The following is a 7,390-nucleotide window of genomic DNA, read 5'->3' on the forward strand; positions in this document are numbered from 1 at the left end:
TACCAGTCCATTTACTGTTTACTGTGATTACTATCAGTTAGATGGATCAGAGTTTATATCTAAAATGCCTTCCATATTGAAATGTCCTTGTTTAAAAATAAAAACCATCATATGTACGCTTATGCTGCACCAGTAAAAGAAATATGAGCTAAAGTATAAAACCAAAGTTCAATATGTGGTGGGAGAAAACCACATACAAAGTTTGAGGTAGGCATGCAGACAGACACACACACACAGTGCATGCAAACACATTTCCTGTCACACCACACAAGGCGCCGTCTTCCTGTAAAGGACATGTTGTGTGTAAACTGCGAGAACGTGGCAGATATCTAAAGCCTCTTGATGGCTACGTACACTACAGTCGGTTTGAAGTGAGTATAAAATTTACAAGGATTGTGTGTATGTGGAGAAGACGTGTGGGAACACTGTTGCTAGTAAACACTTTCTAGGATGATCACACTGCTGTGCACAGTATCACTAAAATCGCGAGCTGCAGACACAAATCATGATGCTAAAAACATGCTCTTAATGGAAACGTTGTTTGATTTACCGTAATTGTCGGGCTATAAGCCGCTACTTTTTGCACAAGCTTTGAACCCTGCGGCTTTTAGTCAGGTGCGGCTTTTCTATGGATTTTCCATGATTTTTGTGATATCGTAAGACGATTTGTTTTGTTTGTTCCGCTGTTGTACGGCACTACGTTGCCTGGCGGAAGGATCGGGGTTCAAGAGTGGTATGTTAGTCACATGTCCGTCCGCCAGGCAACATAGTGCCGTACGAAGTAGCGCGAAAAACAAACTTCAAAGTAGCGCTACGCATTCAGCGGGAGTCGTGGATGATGAGCGGCGATAAACTTGCGAAAAGCAAGTTATGCCCAACTCCACCGGTGGATTCTGACAGCGTGGAAAAGTGCGAAAACATCCACGATCACCAACGGATTTTGAAGGGCTGGACTGCTGCATGATGGAGAGGAGGACACCGCCACGGCCCTTCTGAGGGTGTTCGACTCTGATACTGACAACGAGGATTTCTTTGGTTTTGAAAGTGACAACGAAGGAGAGAAGAAGAGTGGATGACGAAGCCATCCTGAGCCTGTTCGTTTCCGACATTGGAGAAGAGGACTTTGGTGGTTTTAGAGCGCAGGAAGAAGAGAAAGATGGTGAATGACTGACTTTTCTTCTTGTTAAAGCCGTGTCACTGCACCTGAGCCTAAAAGGTAGTCCGAATCTATTTTCTGGTGTGCTGTAGGTTACTGTTATGTACTACATGTGCAAATATGTACCCATAACTTGTTTTTCAAAATATTAATAAAAGGGGTGTGTCTCCAAACAGCCATCTCTTTCCTGACAATTCCCTTTGTGCATATTCTCTTACATATGATGAGTCAACATTGAAACACCTGCGGCTTTTAGTCAGGTGCGGCTAATGTATGTACAAAACAGGATTTTCCCCTGATTTTAGCTTGTGCGGCTAATATTCAGGTGCGCTTTGTAGTCCGGGAAATACGGTACTAGTCAGGCCTATTGAGTGGCCCATGAGTGACATGACTAATGATCCTGTATGAGGTATTCAATTACTAAAGACCCTCGAATGAACCCAAATTAGAGACTCAGCTTCCTTGTGTATTTTGTACTTTTAATAATTTGTGGTTGTGTAATTGGAGATCAATACCTCCTGCTATATAATTAAATCACTGACTGAGAAAGTACACAATTTCTACACAAAAGACGAGCATCTGCAGGAGTGAAGGAGCTTGCACCACAGTAACAGAAAGTAAATTCAGCAGAGTCCAACCAGATCATGTCTTTAAATATATTCTGTTATTTTTTATTTCTATTTTATGTAAAATCAGGGGAAATCTACTATTTTTTTCATGGTTCCAGGTCTTTGACCCAGTGTTTGGTATTCTGGACTTTGTGAATCTTATTAATTTATTATTGCTTTGATCGTGAAGAGTGGGTTACATTTTCTAGTTTAGTTTTTTCTTATGAGTTTTCTCATTATGCTATTTATCTGATTCAGGGTTATTTTAGGTTCTCCGGTTTCCTTTAGCGCTCCCCTCTTTCTGTCTTTTCCTCAGAGTCTCGTCTCTGTTTATTTACCTTCCTGTGTCGCTCTCTCTCTCTCTCTCTGTCCCTTGCTCTCTGTCCATCTCTCTCGCCCTCTCTTGTGCCCTCTCACTCTTTCCCTGCATCAAGTTGTGTGTCTTAGTCTGCATTTCAGTGCGTTTCCTGTTTTATTTTGATAGTCCTTGTCTCTTGTGTTTTACGATCAGTTTCCTTCTCTTACTTGTTATGTCTAATTTGTTCCCACTGTGTTTCCCAGCTTGTGTATATATTGTCTCAGTCTCTCCGTGTCCCTTGTCGGAGTGTCTACTCGTTTGCCCTTGTGTCTCTCAAGTTTCGTATTTTTAGTATTTCCCACTTTAGGTTCTCAGTTCATTTTGGTTTTTCCTTGTTTTGTATCAACTTTAATAAATGGTTCGTTTTTGTTTACTGGTTCCTGTTGTCCTGCGTAATCTGATATTGGGTTCTCTCTCTTCCTCACACGACCTGCGGCCGCAGATATTGCCACTTTTTGCTTACTGTTAATTGAAAAATAAACAAACAGGTGGATCCCAGCCTGAGCAAAGACAATAAAAACATAGAGTTAAGCCCAAAAGTGAAACAACAATTTTTAGGTCAAGGGGTCTAAGAAATGCACTGCATTAACTGTTTAAGTTCCCATGTTCAGAGGCTCAAATATAAATGGACAGTGGTGTCATGGTCAGGTGAGCGCTGGTCTTCCAATATTTTATGTAAATTAAAGCAGAAATAATATTTGAAGATAATGTGTCAAACTTGTGTTTTGTAGCTCTTCACTGGAATTCTTAACAGGAAACCCAAAGTGATATAAGTGATGGAGATCATCATTAGGTTGAAAAATTAAAATAAACCTACCACAGAGAGAGCAACAACTTCAGAAGTGGCCAAATCAACTATCTGGTTCAGTCTCGACAAGAATGAATTCACTGACCAGCTCAGCAGTGCCAAAAGATCTGAAAGATGACAGAAGACAACTGAAGTGGATGATGACAGATTATTTCCTTTGTTAAGAAAAACAATTTTACATCAACTTTGTTGATCTGACTGCATGCTTTCCACAGTCTAAAACATTACAAAGAGACAAGCATCCTACTATGGGAAGTAAAACCTTAGTACAATACAAAGCGTGTTTAGAGAGAGCAGACTTTAGACTCATGTGTGTCTGCTGACCACAACTGCTTCCTTATTAAACCTGAGGACCTTCCACTCCCACACACTTCCCCAACAGGCCAGAAACCATCTGCAGGCTAAATTTAGGCCTGCATATTAAGGGAGCTCCTCTTAAGGGAGCTGTGTGAGGTTAGAAGGTGTGTGGAGCTTTCCAGGATCTTTCTAAGTTTAGATTCTTCCGTTAAAGTCACGGTAATGAACGAGAACAGTGTATCATGAGTGTAACTTACATGCTTTAAGATCAAAACATCGATGGAAATTATATTGCTGTAATGCACATTAGGCTATGGGATGTAGCTTACAGTAAGTTTCTTATGTAATAGAAAGTATATCTCATATATTACACGAGCATCTTATCTGGTTTTGAAAATTTAAAGCTGAAAAGAAAAAAGAAGTTATAACCAATTTAACATGAGTGATGGCGATAATTAGTGATGATAAGGGGAAAAGCTCATTTTTGCGAGGTGTAATAAATGATAGATTTCTTGCTGTCTGGGGCAAAGAAGTGTGTCAGACTTTTTAGATAATAGATTTTTTTCTATCGACTTTGATATCTGATTCCTTTTATAAGGGCACGAGGAGAGGAATATATATATATATATATATATATATATATATATATATATATCAGTTTCCTATAATGTTGGAGCCTGGCTATGATTGGAGGCTTTAGGACTCTTTCTATGAAGTCCTTGGTATAATCTACCAATTATACAACACCTGAGTCTGAAACACCTCCAGAAACTACATACACAGACGCTTGTGAAAACACTACAGGCAGCTACATAGAACTAATTAAAAAATAAACATTGAAGGTGATTAGTTTTCTTTGTCACGTAAAAAGGATAAAAGTCATTTTAATATAAAGCATGACGGATCTGGGGAAAACAGTGTTTTCTTACTTGGACATGGAATACTTTCCAGAAAGATCCGTTGATTTTCATAACCATAAATCCATCCAGCCGTTCATTTTCTGAACAGCCTCTCCATTCGGGGTCACGGGGGTGGGTCTGCAGCCTGTCTCTGTCGTCAAAGGGTGAATGGCAGGGTTCACCATTTACAGGTCGCTAATCTATTACAGAGCCAACACAGAGGGACAGACAGTTTAGCATTACCAATTAAACTAGCATGCATGCACCTCGATTGTGGGAGGAAGGTATAGTAGCCGGAGAGAATCCACACAAGGTCCAGGTAAAACCTGAACCCTCCACCCAGAAAAGCCTCAGCCAAGAATCCTCTAGCTGTTTGGTGACCGTGCCAACCACTGCACCATAATGCCACGATTTCAAATAGACCTAACCTTAGATATGTTTTGCTTATATCTATTAGTGAATTTAAAGGCATCATAATCAGTGTGGTGATTGTTTTTGTCAGGTGTATTTGTGCATTACTAGTGCATCTAAATAAGTTCTTTTTTCCTAATTTATTTCTAAAAGATAAACTTTAATATGTTTTATATTTATTGCATGTAAATGTAAACATTTCAACCTTTTTTGCTTTAAATTTAATTTGATTATTATGGTTTGTAGCTCAAGATATTTAGCTATATTTCTTAAGATAGATCAAAAAAAGATTTAGAATAGAACTTCCGGAAAGCATGCTCATTTTATATGCTCAATACTTGATTATGACCTCTTTGATGAAGTGCTGCATCAATGAGGCGTAGCGTGGAGGGGATCAGGTTCCAGCACTGCTGAGGTGTTGGTCTGATAGCAGCCTTGAGATCCTCTGTTTTTCTGGGCTGGGTGATTCTCATCATCGGTACTCACAGTACTCAACAGAAATCATAGATTCTCTGTGGGATTCAGGTCAGAAAAGTTGGCTGCCCAATCAGACATGCCACACCATTTATTACTGGTTTTGGCACTGTGGGCAGGTGCTAAGTCCAGTTGGAAAAGGAAATCATCATCTCCATAAATGTTGTCAGCAGATGGAAGCAAGAAGTGGTCTGAAAGCTCTTGGTAGAGGGCTGTGTTGACTTTGGACTTGATAAAACACAGCTGACCAACCATCACCACCACCAGCAGGTGACACGGCACCCCTAATCATCACAGATTGCAGAAATGTCACACTGGACTTAAAACACCTTGGATTCTGTCCCAGTCTTCCTCCAGACTCTAAATTGTGTTTAAAACTTACTTTCATCTGAAACCTTTGGACCACTGGGCAGCAGTCCAGTTCTTTCTCTCCTCACCAGGGTCAGATGCTGCTGCTGATGTCACTGGTTCAGCCATGGCCTGATATTAGGAATGCAACATTGGATATCCTTTCCTGCAGATGTCTGTGCGTGGTAGCGCTTGATGCACTGACAACAGCCTCAGTCCACTCCTTGTAAAGCCCAAGCTCTTCAGTTGACTTGTCCTGACAATTCTCTCTGGGCTGCGATCATCTCTGTTACTATCACACTTTTCCCTTCCAGGCAACCTTCTATTATTACGCTTCAATACATCACACTGCAAACAGCTAGCCTCTTCAGCACTGACCTTCTGTGGCCTAACCTCTTTGTGGAGGTTGTTGTGGATTTTCATCTTGACAACTGTCAATCAGCAGTCTTCCCTATGATTGTGGTTGTGTCTAATAAACTAAACTGAAAGACACAAAGCAAAACTCCAGTGTCACCTCTCATTTCTTTAAATTTAAGATCTTTTATATTTTTATATTATATTAAGAAAATGGGAAATAGGTGCTGGGATTTATTGAAACATGTACAAACAAACATGGAAATACAGCATTTAAGACAAAAACGGAGGTTGTACAATTCTAATGAGCTTGAACATCAATAATTAGTATGACCACATTTATTCTTCAACACAGCCTAAACTCTGTCAAGATGATCCCGCCTCCATCATGTTTTACAGATGATTGTAGATACTGTTTTATCTCTACCTGACTTCCTTTGTACATATTGATGACAATTTGAACCAAAACATTTAAATTTGGATTCATATTTTCAGATCAGTTCTCATGTGATCTGGCATATAACAGCATTTTCTCCCCTTTCCCCTCATTGAGAATGGCTTCTTGACAGCCATTCTTGAAATGAGACCATTTCTGAGCGGGCTTCAGTGAACTGGAACAGCTGAATGAACAGCTGCACCCCAGAAGGGGTGTCTGTAGCTCAAGAGGTAGAGCAGGACACCGACTAACTGGAAGGGTTGTGGTCCAGTCCTTGGCTGCTCCAGTCTGCATGCCCAAGTATCCTTGGGGAAGATACTGAACCTCAAGTTGCTCTCTGATATATTACTTATATAAAAGTATCAATGTGTGTAATTGTTAGATGGAAAGTCAGAAGTGTTAAGGAAAAAAGCACATGTGTCAATGAGTGCATGTTGTGTAAAGCACTAAGTGCTAGAGCAGAAAAGTGCTGTACAAGAATCATTGACTGGAAGACTACATTTACCATCTCTGAGGTGCTGTGTCTTTGCTAATTGTTTTTTTTTTTTTTTTAAGCACACGACTTTCAGACACTCTGATGCATTTTTTAGGCCTGTTACTTCTTTTGTTCTCGACATGTCCAGTTTCCTCAATATTTTAGGGAGGCATTGCACACCATGCTAAGATATGCCAAGTTTTCTGCACATAGCACTTTGGGATTCACCTTGTTGGTGCAAAAATGATAACAAAATTTGACACAGTTTATCTCTGGCATTTTCCATAGATTCAACTAAAGAAATTTGAACAAACGATTTTTGTGACAAGCTGCTAGCAACAAAATGCCTAAAAATGCCATTTAAAATTGTTTATTTGCTAAGTCATCTGTTATGTGTAAACAACACCGGTTCTTCCCTTTGGTAAGGTACTTTTTAATGCTTGGTTCATAGGTCAGGGTCAAGCGACTCAACAAAGAAACAAAAAACAAAAAATATTCTTCTTAAAATTATGCTTGTTTAAAGTTTGGAAGACCTCTAGAAAACCCAAAGAACTGTTATTTAAAATCAGCTTTTTGGAAGTAAAATACAAAGAAAGGTGAAAAGTGACTCAAAACCTTTGCACACTACTTTTTGCTCAAAACCATGATGAAATATTCTAAAAATCTGAGATACTGAATTTCTGAGTTTCACCAGCCATAATATTTAAAATTAAAACAGCAAAAACTTTAAAATACTCTGCTTTATATGTATTAAATATAGACTTTT

The 7,390-nt window shown here is 39.4% G+C and overlaps 1 long non-coding RNA gene across 1 annotated transcript; it reads right to left on the reverse strand.

Moving 5' to 3' along the window:
- Positions 1-2,316: 2,316 nt before the first annotated feature.
- Positions 2,317-4,329, reverse strand: LOC146687616 (uncharacterized). The gene is made up of 3 exons (XR_014916260.1): positions 4,157-4,329; positions 2,940-3,037; positions 2,317-2,622 (listed from the first exon to the last, which is right to left on the reverse strand). It is a non-coding gene; the product is annotated as an uncharacterized LOC146687616 (long non-coding RNA).
- Between the last annotated feature and the right edge of the window lie 3,061 nt (positions 4,330-7,390).

Source organism: Copadichromis virginalis, linkage group LG18, assembly GCF_057382275.1.
Source record: "Copadichromis virginalis isolate Kocher_CV1m ecotype Utaka linkage group LG18, C_Virginalis_male_GT1.1, whole genome shotgun sequence".
In the NCBI taxonomy this organism is placed as follows: domain Eukaryota; kingdom Metazoa; phylum Chordata; class Actinopteri; order Cichliformes; family Cichlidae; genus Copadichromis; species Copadichromis virginalis.